Raw genomic sequence first — 17,711 nt, 5'->3', positions numbered from 1 at the left:
ACTACTAACATGGCGAGTTGGCTTTGCGTTGACCGGTCATTTTTACATGATCTATACCATATTGGGAGGTCACCTATAAGGTCGTACATATTAGTGAGACAACATGAAGGTTGTACACCAAAGTGTGAAATGAGACAAAGGTTATACACCATTAATGAAATTTACCCTCTTCTTCTTCTTCTTCTTCTTCTTCTTCTTCTTCTTCTTCTTCTTCTTCTTCTTCTCTTCTCTCTTTTTCTAATGCTTCTCCTCTCTTTCTCTCTACATGCTTGTTGTATTCTTCATCAACAACATTATATTCTTCCCAAAAACCAAGAAGATTAAAAAAATCATTCTCCTCATCAGATTCTTTAAATAATTTTCCCGAATGCTGACTTGCTGCCATTCGCTCTGAACGCTGGCTCATTCTCTCTTCCTTGCTCACTCTGTACTTCGTAAAAATGTTCTCAACAAATGTATTCATTCGTACAGGTAAGTCATTCTCCTCAAACATACTTTCTGCTTCATTCAGCAAAATAAACATCTCAGTAATATCAGTAGCTAATCTATTAGCCACTGATTTAAACTTGCTCATGAATTCCTGCATTTATAGAAACACTATTTACTAATTTATAAAAAAGAAACATAATCTTCTATATAAAATAAAAACAAAGCTGAATACCATGAAGTTACTGGGATAGCCAGAAACTCCTTCTTCTTGAGTATTTTTTCTTCTTCTTGTTCTACCTGCTTCTTCTCTTCTTCTTCTTCTTACTTTCTACCTTAGGGCCTTCACATTCTACCTCTGCCTCAAATTGCACTAATCTCTTCAAAACAATCCCATTGCCAAACCCACTGACATTTTCCAACTTAATGTCTCGGAGATTAAATCCTTGTTCCATACAGAGGTTAGTGGACATGACCTTTGCGTTAAATCAACGCCACGTTGCAAACGATCAAAATAACATATCTACAAGAAAACAAAAGCGAAAAAAAATTTATAAGCAAATACATAAATTGTTCCAAATAAAAATATAAATTGTTCTAAATAAAAAAAACTCCGCCTATGAGGGTCACTTGGTGGCCTTTACAGCCGGTCCTAAGCCCAGACAAAGGAGGAGGGTTGCGATAGGTTTGTGGCGGCCAGCGTAAAACTTAGCCACATCTTATGACATGAACCATAATATAAATATCGTTGGGGCGTTCCCTACTCAGCGACGCGCTGCACTTCCTAGACTCGGGTGTAGTGATAAATGTGCAAGGGTTGCTAGGTCGTCGCCCCGAAGCACCGCGCCACCCCAGGACCCGGGGGTGGTGTCAAATATGCAAGGGTTGCAGGTAAATAAGCTAGTCCACGGTAATGGTAGGGGTAGGGGTAAGGGTAGTAGGTTACGCTTTGGGACATGGAACATAGGTTCATTGACAGGAAGATTAGCTGAAATTGTAGATGTTATGAAGAGGAGGAGAATAAATATATGGTGCCTATAAGAAACCAAGTGCGTTGGAGCCAAGGCTAGAGAGATAGCTACTTGGGGTTATAAGCTTTGGTACTCAGGAAAGGATAAGGGTAGAAATGGAGTAGGTATTCTTTTTGATAGGGAGTATATTGATGATGTAGTAGCGGTGTCTAGGAAGAGCGATAGAATTATGAGTGTTAAGCTAGTGATAGGGGATGAGGTTGTGAATGTCATTAGTGCATATGCGCCACAAATAGGATTAGATGTGTCTATAAGATAAGCTTTTTGGGATGACTTAGAGGAAGTGGTGCAACAGGTTCCTAGGGATGAAAAAATGGTACTGGGGGGTGATCTCAATGGACACGTGGGTTCTAGGCGAGATGGGTTTGAGAGTGTTTATGGAGGGTATGGTTTTGGAGATAAGAATGAAGCAGGAAATGATATTTTGGAATTCGCATCAGCATATGACTTGAGTATCATGAACACATGGTTTATGAAGAGAACATCCCACTTAGTGACTTATCGGAGTGGCGGTAATGCGAGCCAAATTGACTTCTTCTTAGTAAGGAGTGCTTGGAGAAAGAGTTATATTGATTGTAAGGTGGTCCCTGGTGAGAGTACGACAACCCAACATAGAGTAGTGGTGCTAGATTTTCGAAGTAGGAAATTGATAACTTGTGGAAAAATCCTTGATCAGAGCACTTCCCTGTGAGGCGCCGTTGGGATCGGCCGGGGACACTCCGATGCCAAAGTCAGTAATATTTCTGAGAATAAACTGTAAGCACAAAAGTAGAGAATCAGTAAGTGTACCTTTGATCCTAGGAAGCTGGGGTATTTATATAGGTTTTTGTAACCTTCAGCATTAATGGGGAAGCAGGTGAAGAGTCAGGTCATTACTCATCTTTAATTGCTATCAATTCTCCATTAATCCCAACATTTAGCATTGAAACCCTCAGAGTTGAGGTATTCGAACAGTCAAGTCTTTATTCCCCTTTAATGGCTATTAATTGCCATTTAATTGTATTTATTCCCATTCATGGATGGTAATAAAGACGCCTTTTGGTATTCTTAGATCCGTCAAGGCGTATGTACGCTCTCCTTGAGAGCTATGGCGGGTCTCCATTACTCGCTCTCATCGGGCGTATCTCGTTATGGCGTATCTCGCCATGGTCCACATGGTGTGGCATAATGCTAGAAACTCCTTCATTTTCTTCATTATTTACATATTCACCCCTACATTGATCCTGCAATAATTGTCATTAATTCCACATTAATCATGCACAAATATCTCTTTTAGAAGGAATAACGGTTTGCCATTATTTATATTAATTTTTCCTTATTCCTTATTCAAGAATAATTTGGGTTGTTATCAGAAGCCCCCCCTAAAGGTGTAAAAAGCTCTTTAGGGTTGTCTAAATGGTGTTTTATTTTTCTATCTTGGAGGAAAGTGGACCCGCCTTTGATAGGGGATCATATATGGAAATGATGTGCTTTTAGGGGCTTCCTTATGCGGGAACTTATGAACAAGATCCGCCCTATGTGGGATCACATATGGATATGATGCACTTTTAGGGGCTTTTGCTTCCTTATGGATAGGTGGCCAACCGTATCCATTGTTAGCCTTTAGGGGCTTCTTGAGAGTTATATTTCTTTTAGAAAGAGAATAACCCGCCCTTTATGGGACCATTTGTTCCTACCGCATAGGATTATGATTCGCCTTAGATTTATTTTCTTCAGTTTTGCCATATTGAGGAGAATGACCCGCCCTTAGGGATCAGTAAGAATGATCAGCCATTTAGGGACTTTTGTGCATTTTATGGGGGCGTTTTGGCACTCTAGGCATTTGCCTTTGTAGCCTTTACTCATTTTCCAAAGTGTTTTTACTTTGCATTTGTGAAGGCGAGACTTCATTGCTTTGATGAAGATGAGGCTTCATTATCTTTGATGAAGACGAGGCTTCATTGTTTTGGAGATGAAGACGAGGCTTTATTTTTTGGAGATGAAGTCGAGGCTTCATTATTTGGATGAAGACGATGCTTCATTATTTGGATGAAGACGAGGCTTCATTGTTTTAAAGATGAAGACGAGGCTTCATTATTTGGATGAAGACGAGGCTTCATTATTTGGAGATGAAGACGAGGCTTCATTTGTTGGATGAACCATTTGCTTTCCAGAACTATTTTTACTAATGCATTATATCTTTTAGCAAGTAATTTTCTAGAATCTGGTTTAGGATTTCTCTGATTGTTTAGGGTAGGTGGCTAGCCGTACCCCAATGTGTGAACCTTTGTGAAGGTTTAGAAGCTTTTATTCCTGGTGAGGAAGTTAAGCTGTCTTAGGCGATCGATTTGCTTCCTATCTTTGAGGTGAATCGATCCGCCGCCAGGTCTTGAGACTCTTCTTTTGGGAAGAGTATTTGAGAGTGTAAAGTTCTCACGTCTGAGAAATGTTTTAACTCTGTCTCTGAAGGCAATCAATTGTTTCCTATCTTTGAGGTAGATCGATCCGCCGCTGAGATTATTGTCCGATTGTTTGTAAAACTTAAGTACAATTGTTTTAATCCTTATGGTCGCCATTTACTTTTACGTTTGCATAAGTAAATATATAAGTTTGTAGGATTTAATATGGAGTAGGTGGCCAGCCATACTCCGTTGTGCGAACCTTTGTGAAGGTTTGAAGCTGTTCTATTCCTTTTAGAGGAAGTAAAGCTGCCTAGGGGATCAACTTGCTACCTATCTTTGAGGTGAAGCGATCCGCCCGTAGGACTTGTGAACCCTTCTTTGGGAAGGGAGTGAGAGAGTGTAAAGTCCTTGCGTCCAAGGAATGCTTTAACTCTTTCTCGAATGGTGATCATCTAAAGATGGATCCGCCCATGAGAGTGTTCTCCTATCTTTGAGGAGAAAGTTGAGGGTGTAATGATCTCATGTTTGAGACGATTTTAACCCGCTTTTGATGGTGGTCAATCCTTTTCCTGTCTTTGAGGAGAGAGTTGAGCTCATTTGAAAGCTCATGAGGGTCTGTGCTTCTTATCTTTATGGAAAGGGGATCCGCCCGTGATGGGATCAATTATCCTATCTTTGAGGTAATTGATCCACCTGTGGAACTTATGATTCGCCAGCCACTGGGCGTATATCAGCACTAAAAGCTAGGCAAATGAATATAAGAAGTATGGCGAGAAAGAATAAATTATAAAATATAGGATACTATAACAGTTTAATGCACATATAAGAATGTGTAAAAATACTGATTTTTAGGCCCATGGTTCCGTCTTTTCTGAGCAACTAGAACCGCATCCTCAATGATGTTTAACTTATGAGTAATCACATCTGGGCTTACTCCTATGGGGATCTCATTCTCCTATGTAAATACGCTTTCAGACTCAATGAGAACTTTTTTAACATCCTCTTTGATCTCAAGTTTTAATCCTTTGGCGATCCGCACCCGCTTTCCATCAGCAATAAGGAGCGTTTCTGTGTCGCCCAAAGCTGTAGTGACAAGTTAATATTTCTCACCTTCGTCCTCTTTGGATTGTGGGCGGATTGATAGTGACGCCGAGTATAAGTCTCTTTAGCCACCTTTTGGTTCCCGCTAATCATTACTCCTCCTTTGCTGGTGGGAATGTACATTGTCAGACGACGGATGGAAATTAGGGCTGCAACCTCTGGCCCTTGGTCTGGATATTGTGACCCATCACTCCAATGATGTCAACAATGGTTGTTTCTATTTGGATCGGATCAACCTTTAGTTTGGCGAATGCACCTTTGGTGATGACATTGCGAGAACTGCCCGTGTGTTTACTCGCTTTATTTTATCTCCCATCCTTGAATCGCCATTGTTACTACCAATGCATCTGCATGTGGAGAGATTACTGGACCTGTTTCTGCAAAAGGAGCAATGGAGGGATGTTTTATCCAGAGCGGATATTTTTGCTTTTTCCACGGGTGGCTGATACACTGGTCCATCTGCTATGACATTAATGACACTTTTGAATTTATTTTTGGGATCTGTCTTCTGCTTGTCATCTTGTTAATTGTTATTCTGGACAAAGCTATCTAGTTTGCCAGCTCCCAGCAAGCTTCAGTGTGGTGGCCAACCAGTGTGGTGGCCAACCTGTAGTACGCTTTGGCGTTTCTTCCAACGGTTACATGCTCCCCTCCTTTGGGTTCGGGATATGTAATGTCCCGCTTATATTCAATCTTTTCTTTTATATTGTGGCAAGTTGGAAGCTTTAAACATTCTGTCCGCTTCGTACCCCAGGATCCGTGTTGTGAATGGCGAATTCATGTTAACTTGATGGTGTACCTTTCTGCATTGTTCTCACCCATTGTGGGGTTTTCATTTAGGCGCTCTTTTCACCTTTTTCCTCGCATGGCTTTTATTTAGGCGCTCTTTTCACCTTTTTCCTCGCAAGGCTTTTATTTTATCTGGATTTGCTCTAACTCCTTTTTGGCCAATGACATAGTCAAGGAATTTTTCTGAAGTGACTCTGCATATACACTTCTTTGGATTGAGCTTTATTTTTCATGCTAGTGTTTGGCACTGGTTGCATTATTAGCAATTCCCTTGTACCTGTGGGTTAGCACTGAAAGAACTCCAGAAGTGGGGCATACCCTGTCCATTATGAAAAGATTGTGGTAAGACATAAAAGCTATATTCACTTACCTTGGGGATCAGTGGCTTGATCCACGGAACATACTTCATAGCAAAAGACTGTTTGCATCGGCCTTGTTGGAAAATATCATGTATAATGCAATGTCTCTTTATGGAATTTTTAGTTCATCTTGGAATCAACTTAATAATTCCTTCACGTTGGTCCCTGACTCTAGAATGAACTTAGTTAAAGGATAAAACCGAGTAAGTATTATATGTCAAAAAAATTCATAATAGAATTTTAATCGTGCTTATTTTAATAATAATATCACGTATAACGGTCATAACCATAAAGATTGCTACTGCACATGAATATCATAATGAATTCTTAATAAATAACCATAATAAGAATGGTTTACGAATAATGTCCTTTTGTATTTCAATGCGCATTAATATCCAAGATAGCATATTTATTTTAAACGTCATAAAAGTTATGAGATTCTATATTGGGAAAGATATCTTACATAGTTGCTATTTACTTGCAATCAATATTGTGCATCCATGCATTAATGGCATTCAGAGATCATTAATGCCTCGTTTGGATGAAATATAATTATAGTAAGGTAAGTGATGGCTTAATAATGTAGTTATATATGAAATTACTCTTATATCATTTCATTTGTATAAATAAAATAAAAGAGAAAGGGTAATTTTGGAAGAAAAATACATGTACCATGATTTTCCTCCAATTTGGAGTGTAAGGAAAATTACTCAAAATCCACTCTCACCTACCTTCAGATACAATCCTCCAATCTTTAAGGAATTCTCATGTATATCCTAAGAATTTTGCATAAATTAATGTTTTGATCCAAAACCGACACTTGCACTATTTTGTAGTTAGCTCAGGACATGAAAGTTTTGTTTATCCAATTTGGTAATTCATCAGCCCATAATGGCCTTAATAGTTAGGGACAATTACAGGATAATTACAAATAGACTCAATATTTTCAAGTCTCTTGTGTTGGTAACAGAAATTCTAACAATGTCAAATAAACAGTTTTTATATGAATAGACACATCCTTCTAAAAAAGGGAATGAAATAACTGTTTGACAAAACAATATTCAAAAATATGAATTTCTGATATTAAAAGTACTATATAGGAGAAAAGCCATATATAGATGGTGAATTGTACAAGGAAAAATCAAATATGATTTTTTTTGTAATTTCTTCTAATAGTTATATGCATGTTCATCCAAAAGACCGATCAGATCTAAATCATTTGTAATTACATGAGCCCTTTTATGATATTTTAATATCAAATGACAAAATCACATTGAATGGATGATTTTTTTTTAAATCCCAAGATTACGGGTCTTATACATGCGTTTGTACTAATTCAATGATAATATCATATTACACTTGTCATGCATAAAAATATGAATGCATAGTAAGCATGCAAGATTTAATGAAAGATTTGTGTCTATGACTTCATCTTTCACAGTTTATTAGATTTATCATAATAACATGTAATGATATTCATAGCACTTTATAAGAGTGAGAGATCTCAATTTTCTTTAATTAAAAATGGAATAAGAAAAGGGAGGAAACTTATCTTTTTCATCATAAAGTTCCAGATTTAATGTAGAAAACTCTTTCCCACCAATATATGGAGAACTGTATCTTTGGATAGATTTGTTGTACTGATTGAGCCAAAGTTTGAGATTGTGATTTCTATTGTATTGACTCCATTGTTTTGTTCTTTGTGAAACTCTATACAATCAAGATTTTGTGATCTCCTGTTTGTTAGAGATCCACCTTCACCGCACCAATTGATAACTTGTGGAAAAATCCTTGATCAGAGCACTTCCCTGTGAGGCGCCGTTGCGATCGGCCGGGGACACTCCGATGCCAAAGTCAGTAATATTTCTGAGAATAAACTGTAAGCACAAAAGTAGAGAATCAGTAAGTGTACCTTTGATCCTAGGAAGCTGGGGTATTTATATAGGTTTTTGTAACCTTCAGCATTAATGAGGAAGCAGGTGAAGAGTCAGGTCATTACTCATCTTTAATTGCTATCAATTCTCCATTAATCCCAACATTTAGCATTGAAACCCTCAGAGTTGAGGTATTCGAACAGTCAAGTCTTTATTCCCCTTTAATGGCTATTAATTGCCATTTAATTGTATTTATTCCCATTCATGGATGGTAATAAAGACGCCTTTTGGTATTCTTAGATCCGTCAAGGCGTATGTACGCTCTCCTTGAGAGCTATGGCGGGTCTCCATTACTCGCTCTCATCGGGCGTATCTCGTTATGGCGTATCTCGCCATGGTCCACATGGTGTGGCATAATGCTAGAAACTCCTTTATTTTCTTCATTATTTACATATTCACCCCTGCATTGATCCTGCAATAATTGTCATTAATTCCACATTAATCATGCACAAATATCTCTTTTAGAATGAATAACAGTTTGCCATTATTTATATTAATTTTCCCTTATTCCTTATTCAAGAATAATTTGGGTTGTTATCAGAAATGTATAAGAAAACAAACACCACAAGTAGAGACTAAGATTAAGTGGTGGAAATTGCAAGGGGAGAATCAACAAAAATTTGTGGATGAGATGACCAAAAAAGATATTTGGACTTGCAATATGGATTCAGATATAGATTCGATATAGAATAAGATGGAGCATAGTATAAGGGAAGTAGCGAAGGAAGTTCTAGGGGAATCTAAAGGTAGCATGCCACCGGGTAAGGACACATCTTGGTGGACAGAAGAAGTACGACAAGCAGTAAAGAGTAAGAGAGAATCCTATAAACTATTGGGGAAATGTAGGAGTGACGAGAACTACGAAAAATACAAAGAGGCTAAAAGGGAAGTAAAGAAGGTCATACGAGATGTTAGAGCAAAGGTGAATCGGGATCTGTATACAAGATTGGATACGAAAGAAGGGGAAAGAGACATATATAGAATTGCTCGGATGAGAGATAGGAAGACGCGAGATCTCGGAAAAGTTAAATGTGTGAAGGATGTGGACCAGAAAGTCCTAGTTGGAGATAAGGATATCAAGGAACGATGGAGGTCTTATTTTGATGACTTATTTAATGGAGATCGCCAACAAGATGTTGGAGATATAAGTATCCATCACGATATGATAAATCATGAATGCCTGCGGAGAATTCAAAAGGGTGAAGTCAAAATGGCATTAAGTAAGATGAAGTTGAAGAAAGCAGTAGGACCTGATGGCATCCCTATTGAGATTTGGAGATGTTTGGGAGAAAGAGGAATCGAATGGTTGACGACGTTCTTCAACAAAATTTGGAGAAACAATAAGATGCCATCAGAATGGAGGAAAAGTACCTTAATCCCTTTGTATAAGAACAAAGGCGATGTCCAAGATTGTGCCAACTATCGGGGAATCAAATTAATGAGTCACACTATGAAACTTTGGGAGCGAGTGATTGAACAAAGGCTAAGGAGGACGGTGAAGATCTCGGAAAACCAGTTTGGCTTTATGCCGGGAAGATCAACTATGGAAGCCATCCATCTAATGAGACAATTAATGGAGCACTATCGAAATAAGAAGAAAGACTTGCATATGGTTTTCATTGACTTGGAGAAAGCATATGATAAGGTACCAAGGGAAGTACTTTGGTGGGCCTTGATAAGGAAAGACATTTCGCAGAAATATATTGACATCATAAAGGACATGTACGAGGGAGTATGCACGAGTGTACATACTAGTGTTGGGAAGACTGAAGAGTTTCCTATTACGATTGGAGTGCATCAAGGTTCCGCATTAAGCCCATTTATTTTTGCCATCGTTATGGATGAACTAACAAGTTCACTTCAAGATGGTATACTATGGTGCATGCTGTTTGCAGATGATATTGTGTTGGTTGATGAGACAAAAGAAGGAGTGGAGAGGAAGTTGGAACTATGGAGACAAACTCTAGAATCTAGAGGCTTTAAGTTGAGTCGAAGTAAGACATAATATTTGGAGTGTAAGTTTAGCGGCCATAGGAGTAGGGAGGCAGGGACAATCACCCTAGATGGGAGAGTTGTTCAGGCCTCGGATTGCTTCCGGTATTTAGGATCTATTACCCAAACGGATGGAGAAGTAGATGGAGATGTTGCTCATAGGATTAAAGCTGGTTGGTCGAAGTGGAAGAGTGCTACAGGTTTCCTTTGTGATCCCGGCATGCCTAATAGATTGAAGGGAAAATTCTACCGAACGGCAATTAGACCAGCATTGTTATATGGTATGGAGTGTTGGGAAGTGAAACACTGCCACATCCATAAGATGTCAGTGGCGGAGATGCGTATGTTGAGATGGATGTGTGGTCATACGAGAAAGGACCGGGTGCGTAATGAAATAATTAGGACAAGTGTAGGGGTCACATCTATTGAGAATAAAATGAAAGAAAACCGACTAAGGTGGTTTGGCCATGTGAGACGTAGAGCGCTTGATGCGCCGGTTAGGAGAACCGAAGAGTGGCAAAGGGATGTAGTGGTGAGGGGTAGGGGAAGACCTAAGCAAACTTTGAGGAGGGTGATCGAGAGTGATATGAGTTTACTGGGAATTGAGGAAAATATGGTAGTGGATAGGACGGAGTGGATGGAGCGAATCTGTGTCGCTGACACGACTTGATTTTCACGGTTTTATATGATGGTTCATGTTAGCCGACCCCGAATCATTTCAGGACTAAGGCTTTGTTGTTGTTGTTGTTGTTCTAAATAAAAACATAAATTGTTCCAACACATTAAAACAATTACATTATAAATGGAAGTGGGCCTATGAAATAATTTTGATTAGGATCGTTCTTGTAAGAATGAACAGAATCCATAAGATGCTTAAAACTAAAATGGCACTAATCCAACTTTGAAATTTCAGTCACATTCATGCAACTGAATAAAAACTTATGGTACAACGACCTGTTCTTTGTTGATCGAATACAACAATTGACAGCAACAACGATAAAGTTCCAAATGAACTCATCGCAAACATCCACCATCAACAGATTTGACAGCCTATCAAACACATCTTTATCCACAGGACTGCCACTCTTGAGACCAAATGGCTTTCTCCATGTCTCTAAAAACTTAGACCAACTCTCTCCACTGTTATTATTGCCTTCTTGAATTTTCATTCCTCCATAAGGCAGGCCATAAACAGAATGAAAATCTTCTTCAGTCAAATCAATACGATCATTTCCAGGAAGAACAAAACAACATCTGTCAGGATCCACAACAGCCACAACCTTGGCACAAAACGATCAATTGTGCTTGCCAAAATCTAGACATAAAAAACCACCAAAAGCCTATATTCCTAATAGCAGCTTTGTGTGTCTCTGGCATACTTTTAACAAACTTAATAAAAGCTGTTGGACGAACCCTCTGATTCAATCATGCAGCAGAAAAATCTTCCTTCATAACAGAATAAAGATTGTCCTTCTTCACCATCCTTCTTTCAGAATTACGGTTCACAGCATTAGAACCAGATCTAGAACCACCATCTCCTTTCACAACCTCAACCTTCTGCCTCTTCAATCTAGAAGAACCATCTCCCTTCATATTAACTCTAATATTTCTTTTCTTGCCATCTCTGCCAGAAAACAACATATTCATCTTCTCCTTGTTCTTTAGATGGTGTACTCGCACTGATCACAAAATCAGGATCATTCATATTATCCCGAGCATCAGAAGAACTGTCATCTGTATCAGAACAACTTTCTATGTCCTTCAAAGCATCATAAGAACTTTCATCAATAGGCACATATATAGTTGATGATCTTTTCCTCAAAGCAGATTTCTTCACAAATCTCTTCTTACTTTCTTCATTACTTTTCTTTTCAGAAACCCTTGAAACAGAACAAATAACAAAACTAACAACAATACTAAATTCAACAAAATACATATATTATTCCAAACGAATATATATATATTGTTCCAAACGAATACAATTGTTCCCAACAAATACATATATTGTTCCAAACGAATACATATATTGTTCCAAACGAAAACATATATAAACAAATAGTACCTGTCTTCATCCTCTTATAAATATTCAGAATTTATAGCATCAAGCAATGAAGGATGAATAACATTCTTTCTAGTGGAAGTGCCTTTAGACATTATGATATATACTGAAAAACAAAAAAAAACATGTACAAGTCACAAAACTAACAAATGAGAGCCGAAAAAAATGAAAAATGAAAATGCAAAGCCGTTAAAACCCTAGAAAAAAAACAAAACAAAAATAAAATACATAACCTAAACAGAAAATATAAACAAATAAACTAAGAACATGAACAATACAATATCTAACATGAACAAAGAAAAACAAAAAACTTATACAAACAAAAGTTGTTCCATTGAAAATAACTACATAAACATAACAAAAAAATACATGAAACTATGGAGGAACTTATCGATATCCTCACAAATACACAAAATGAGGGACAGAAACAAGAAATCGAACAAAATAATCGACAAGAAAAGGATCATAAATGAACAAAAAACAAACAGAAATGCAGAGAAAACGAACACCAAAATATGAAAGAACTCACCGATATCCTCACAAATAGACGAAATGAGAGCTGGAAACAAGAAATCGAACGAAATAATCGACAAAAAAATGATGGGAAATGAAAGAACCAATCGGAAATGAAAACGGAGAAAATCGGAGAAGAAAGAAAACCGAAGCAGAAAATAAAAACCGGCTCACGAAAAACTATTTATACAAGCGCGAAAAATTATAAAAATACTCCCTCCGTTTTTAAACAATTACAAAAATATCACAGTTGTCACACAATAAGACTTGTCACACCATAAGAAATGTGTCACACCTGATCTCTCCTCTCTCTCTCTTTATATATATATATATATATATAATTCTAATAAGTTAAACATGATAATCCATACACCAAAATATAAAAATTAGTTGATACAATATACAAGATTAAAATTAAATGAAATCCCAAATCAACATTACAATAATTCAATAAAAACACTTATCAAATCACACATTTCTTCCGTGATTCATCCAATCTTAATTTCAATATCATTATCATTAATTTCATTATCTTCATCCGGCATCATCGGCTGATCTTTATTCACTAAATTAATAAAATAAAACTTAAAGTAATAGCTTATATTAAATATTTAAAAGCAAACTTTCAAAAGTAATAAAAACAGTTTTTCATTAACGCTCGGATATTCATCAATCATATTTTCCAATTCATTATTGTTAAAACTTTACTTAAAAATTTGTTTTTTCTTAAGAAAAATAGAAAGGAACAAATTCAAGTCCAAACTGTCGGAGATTAATATAAGATATATGATTGGTCCTTAACTATAAGCTCGAGCTTTTAGTTCAATCGGTTCCATAACATGGTATCACGTCCTTGAGGACCAAACGGTCGAGGGTTCGAGTATATGATTGGGCCTTAACTATAAGCCGTAGATAAGATTGATGACATCACAGACTGACATTGACTTTTTAAGAGTAGACTGTTAGTTAATAGAAAGACTAGTAGTTATAATTTGATATCAATTCCACATCCAATAAAGAGAAGCCACATTTGCTGATGGAGTCCAACTAAAATGGTCGTGACAGTAGTGGACAAATATTCAGTGCTTTCTATATGGGACCTTGCTTGGTTTGCTTGCTAATTCTCTCTCAAAATTCTCATCTTCTTCCTCAATTCTAAGGTTCACAACCTTTTCCCAATTTTGGTGAATTTCTTTCTTGAATAATTATAGAATACGATTCTTTATTTTTTACAATGAAGATTTTAACTGTAAAGTTGTTTTGTTTTTCATGTTTTAGCGAATTCCTGGCTATTTGATTTTTGGGAAAACATAAGAAAATATTTTTGACATTTGTGTTTCTGGTAAAGCTGGTGTTATCAAACTGAAAGATGTGCATAATTTTTGGTTCAATGTTTAGACCGTGTAGGATATTTGTTTAATTATTTATGAGGATATTTTTTTTACTGTGTGTATGATTGTTTGTTGGTTTTGCAGTTATGAAGATGAGAAGTAGAATTATTGGAGTTTGGATAGCTCTTCTCCTTTTGTTTCCTGTTGTTCTCTCCATGAACAGTGATGGATTGATCAGAATGAGTCTGAAAAAGAAGAAATTGGATAAAGTACATTTATCTAAAGGGAGAAATTATAATAATCTTTATTCTGGAGGAGGAGATATGGTGACACTAGAAAATTATCTGGATGCTCAGTATTATGGTGAAATTGGCATTGGTACACCTTCCCAGACTTTCACTGTCATATTTGACACAGGAAGTTCTAATCTCTGGGTCCCCTCATCAAAATGTTATTTGTCGGTGAGTCTTTTTTTTATCTTTCCATTTTTAATTCATTGCTAAAGAGTATGAATGGATTTTTCATTTTGCGACAGATTGCTTGCTATTTGCATTCCAGATATAAATCCAGTCAATCTAATACCTATGAGAAGAATGGTATGTTTATATTTTATTCCATAAATATGGTATGATATTTGGTTTGGTATAATCATGATTGGTGCAGGTACCTCTGCTGAAATTACATATGGAACTGGTTCAATTTCTGGTTACTTTAGCCAGGATAATGTTAGAGTTGGTGACCTTATTGTGAAGAATCAGGTGATGATTTTTGTTATTTGAGTGATTTTAATTGAGCAGTGTTGTGTTGTGTTTTTAAGAAATGGTTATGGCATATTAGAGTTTCATTGAGGCAACAAAAGAGCCAGGCCTTACATTTCTAGCTGCCAAGTTTGATGGTATACTTGGCCTTGGGTTCCAACAGATCTCTGTTGGGAATGCTGTTCCAGTTTGGTAAGTTCATATTGATTAATTTGCTTCTGAAAAATACATCATTTGATATTTATGCTACTGTAATAGGTATAATATGGTTAATGAAGATCTGGTTGGGGAGCAAGTATTTTCATTTTGGTTAAATCGTAATACCAAAGGAGAAGAAGGGGGAGAAATTGTGTTTGGCGGTATGGATGCTAAACATTACAAGGGTGAGCACACATATGTTCCAGTAACTCGAAAAGGGTATTGGCAGGTTAGATTGCATTCCTTGTTCGTTCCTTCAGGTTAAGGTTAGATTCTAATTCATATTTTCTTATTTGGTTTCTTTGATTCACAGTTTGAAATGGGTGATGTGCTAATCAGCAATGAAACAACTGGTAATTACACACAACTTGTTGTCCCACTATTTGCATGTTGATAAATGTGTGGAGTTTGCATATTGTTTTCAGGATATTGTGGTGATGGATGCAAGGCAATTGCTGATTCTGGAACCTCCTTGCTGGCAGGCCCATCGGTACTAACTTTATGCATGCACTTTATGATTATATTCCGGAAATGGTTCTTCCTTTGATTTGACATACTTGTGTATAAATTGACATCCTTAGAGTGTGATTAGTCAAATAAATCATGCAATTGGAGCCTCGGACGTTGTAAGCCAAGAATGCATGACAGTTGTTGAAGAGTATGGGAAAGTCATTCTGGATATGCTGCTAACTCAGGTATGTATGTCATCTTTAGTAAGAGTTTTCCATTTCAAAAATTAAAAGGCAAAAAGCATCCTGAGGCCCCTGATCTTTCATTGTTTGGTGCATTAAGCCCTCGATCTTTTATTTAAACACATTAAGCCCCTGATCTTTCATCATTTGGTGCATTAAGCCCTCGATCTTTCATTTAGACACATTGAGCCCTTGATCTTTCATATATGGGTGTATTAGGCCATTCCGTAAATCAATTAATATATAGGTTTATTAAGGGCATGTTTGGTTAGGTTTATATAACTGCAGCGTTTCGTATTTTCTCTGGACACTGCAACATTTTGGAGTTTTTCATGAAAAGCTCTTTTCATGAACAGTTGTTTGTAGTTACTTGTTATTGATAAAATTACCCTTCTTATTTCCACAAAATGTGCTTCAATTTTAACATTATTTTTATTTTTAGAACATAATTATCGAAAAACAAGGTTTTATTGTGTTCAATAAATTTTTTATTTTTTATTTAAATTATTTTTATTAATTTGTATAATATATTTTTTATTTTAGAATTTGTTATTTTTAGAACATCATTTGTTGTCACACCAAACATGCCCTTAATAAACCTATATATTAATTGATTTATGGAAGGACCTAATACACCCATATTTGAAAGATCAAGGGCTGAATGTGTCTAAATGAAAGATCGAGGGCTTAATGCACCAAATGGTGAAAGATCAAGGACTCAATGTGTCTAAATAAAAGATCGAGGGCTTAATGCACCAAATAATGAAAAATCAGGGGTCTCAGGATGCTTTTTGCCAAATTAAGACTATTGCCATTATGAAATCAGGCTGCACCAGAGAAGATCTGCTCTCAAATTGGGTTTTGTAGTTTCGAGGGGACTCGTGGTGTTAGGTTAGCAGTTCAACCTGAGCATATATGATTTGATTTGATCAGTTAAATGTTAAATTAATATTGGTGTTACAGCATAAAGATAGAGAGTGTGGTGGATGAAAGCAAGGGTGAAGGGCCATCATGTAGTGCTTGTGAGATGATGGTTGTATGGATGAAAAACCGTTTGAAGCTAAATGAGACAGAGGATGAGATCCTGAATTATGTGAAATCGGTAATTGACAAATACAAATGTAATAATGTATTGAGATGAGTTTGAGTTGGAATTTGATTCAGGTGTGTGAGAGACTTCCTAGTCCTAATGGAGAATCAGCAGTTGATTGCAGCAGTGTATCTTCGATGCCTAGTGTGTCATTCACAATTGGTGGTAAATTATTTGAACTAACAGCAGAGCATTCTGAAAGTAGGAGGAGATGGAGTTGCAGCTCAGTGCATTAGTGGATTTATTGCCTTAGACGTGCCACCCCCTGTTGGACCTCTCTGGTAATCTTATTTCTCAAAAATCAATCAATCAATCCTCCGCATCGCATTATTACATTTACATACATCTAAATCTATTTATAATTGCAGGATATTGGGAGATGTGTTTATGGGTCCTTATCACACCGTCTTGGACTACGCTCATTCCAGACTTGGATTTGCGCAGGCTGTCTAATTCAATTCTCTCTTTTCTTTTCTCTATATACATTATACAAAAGAACTTAACTATCTACTTAATTATAGACGTTGTACAACTTCAATCATTTTATCATATGCTTCGCTCAAAAACATTGATATGACTACTCACACTACTAAGACAAAAAGATTCATATGACTTGAAGTTTAGGTTTGCATCCACAACTTCATCTTCTGGCTCCAAAAGATGCTCCTAATTGGATTTTATTCATAAATCTTTATTCTTTAATTTATATGCGAGTCTACGTTAAGCTCATAGTTATTACAAAAACAAAAATACTATTGACTAAAACAAAAAACAGAGCACAGAGATTTCACTTTCTTTCCACTGCCCTGCGACTCATTCGCGAACCCTAGATTTGGGCTTCTGCGGCCGCCGGCAGACCGTTGTCGCTCCTTACTCCTTCTGGTCTCCCCATGATGCTTCCCCATCTTCTGCCTTTCTCCGGCCTCCTTAAGCGCCGCCCGATTGGAGCTCCACTGGTTCCCGGCTGGCCTCTAGGCTTGGAGTTCCCACGGAATCGGAAGTTCGGAAATGCAATTGGAGGGATTTACTCCTCAACAAGGAGGTGTTGCGTGACTCT

The 17,711-nt window shown here is 37.0% G+C and overlaps 1 pseudogene; it reads left to right on the top strand.

The window, feature by feature from the left end:
* Positions 1 to 13,608: 13,608 nt before the first annotated feature.
* Positions 13,609 to 17,277, top strand: LOC136230486 (aspartic proteinase oryzasin-1-like; annotated as a pseudogene).
* Positions 17,278 to 17,711: the final 434 nt, after the last annotated feature.

This window comes from Euphorbia lathyris, chromosome 5, assembly GCF_963576675.1.
Source record: "Euphorbia lathyris chromosome 5, ddEupLath1.1, whole genome shotgun sequence".
Classification (NCBI taxonomy): domain Eukaryota; kingdom Viridiplantae; phylum Streptophyta; class Magnoliopsida; order Malpighiales; family Euphorbiaceae; genus Euphorbia; species Euphorbia lathyris.
This window is presented reverse-complemented; position numbering and strand designations above follow the sequence as displayed.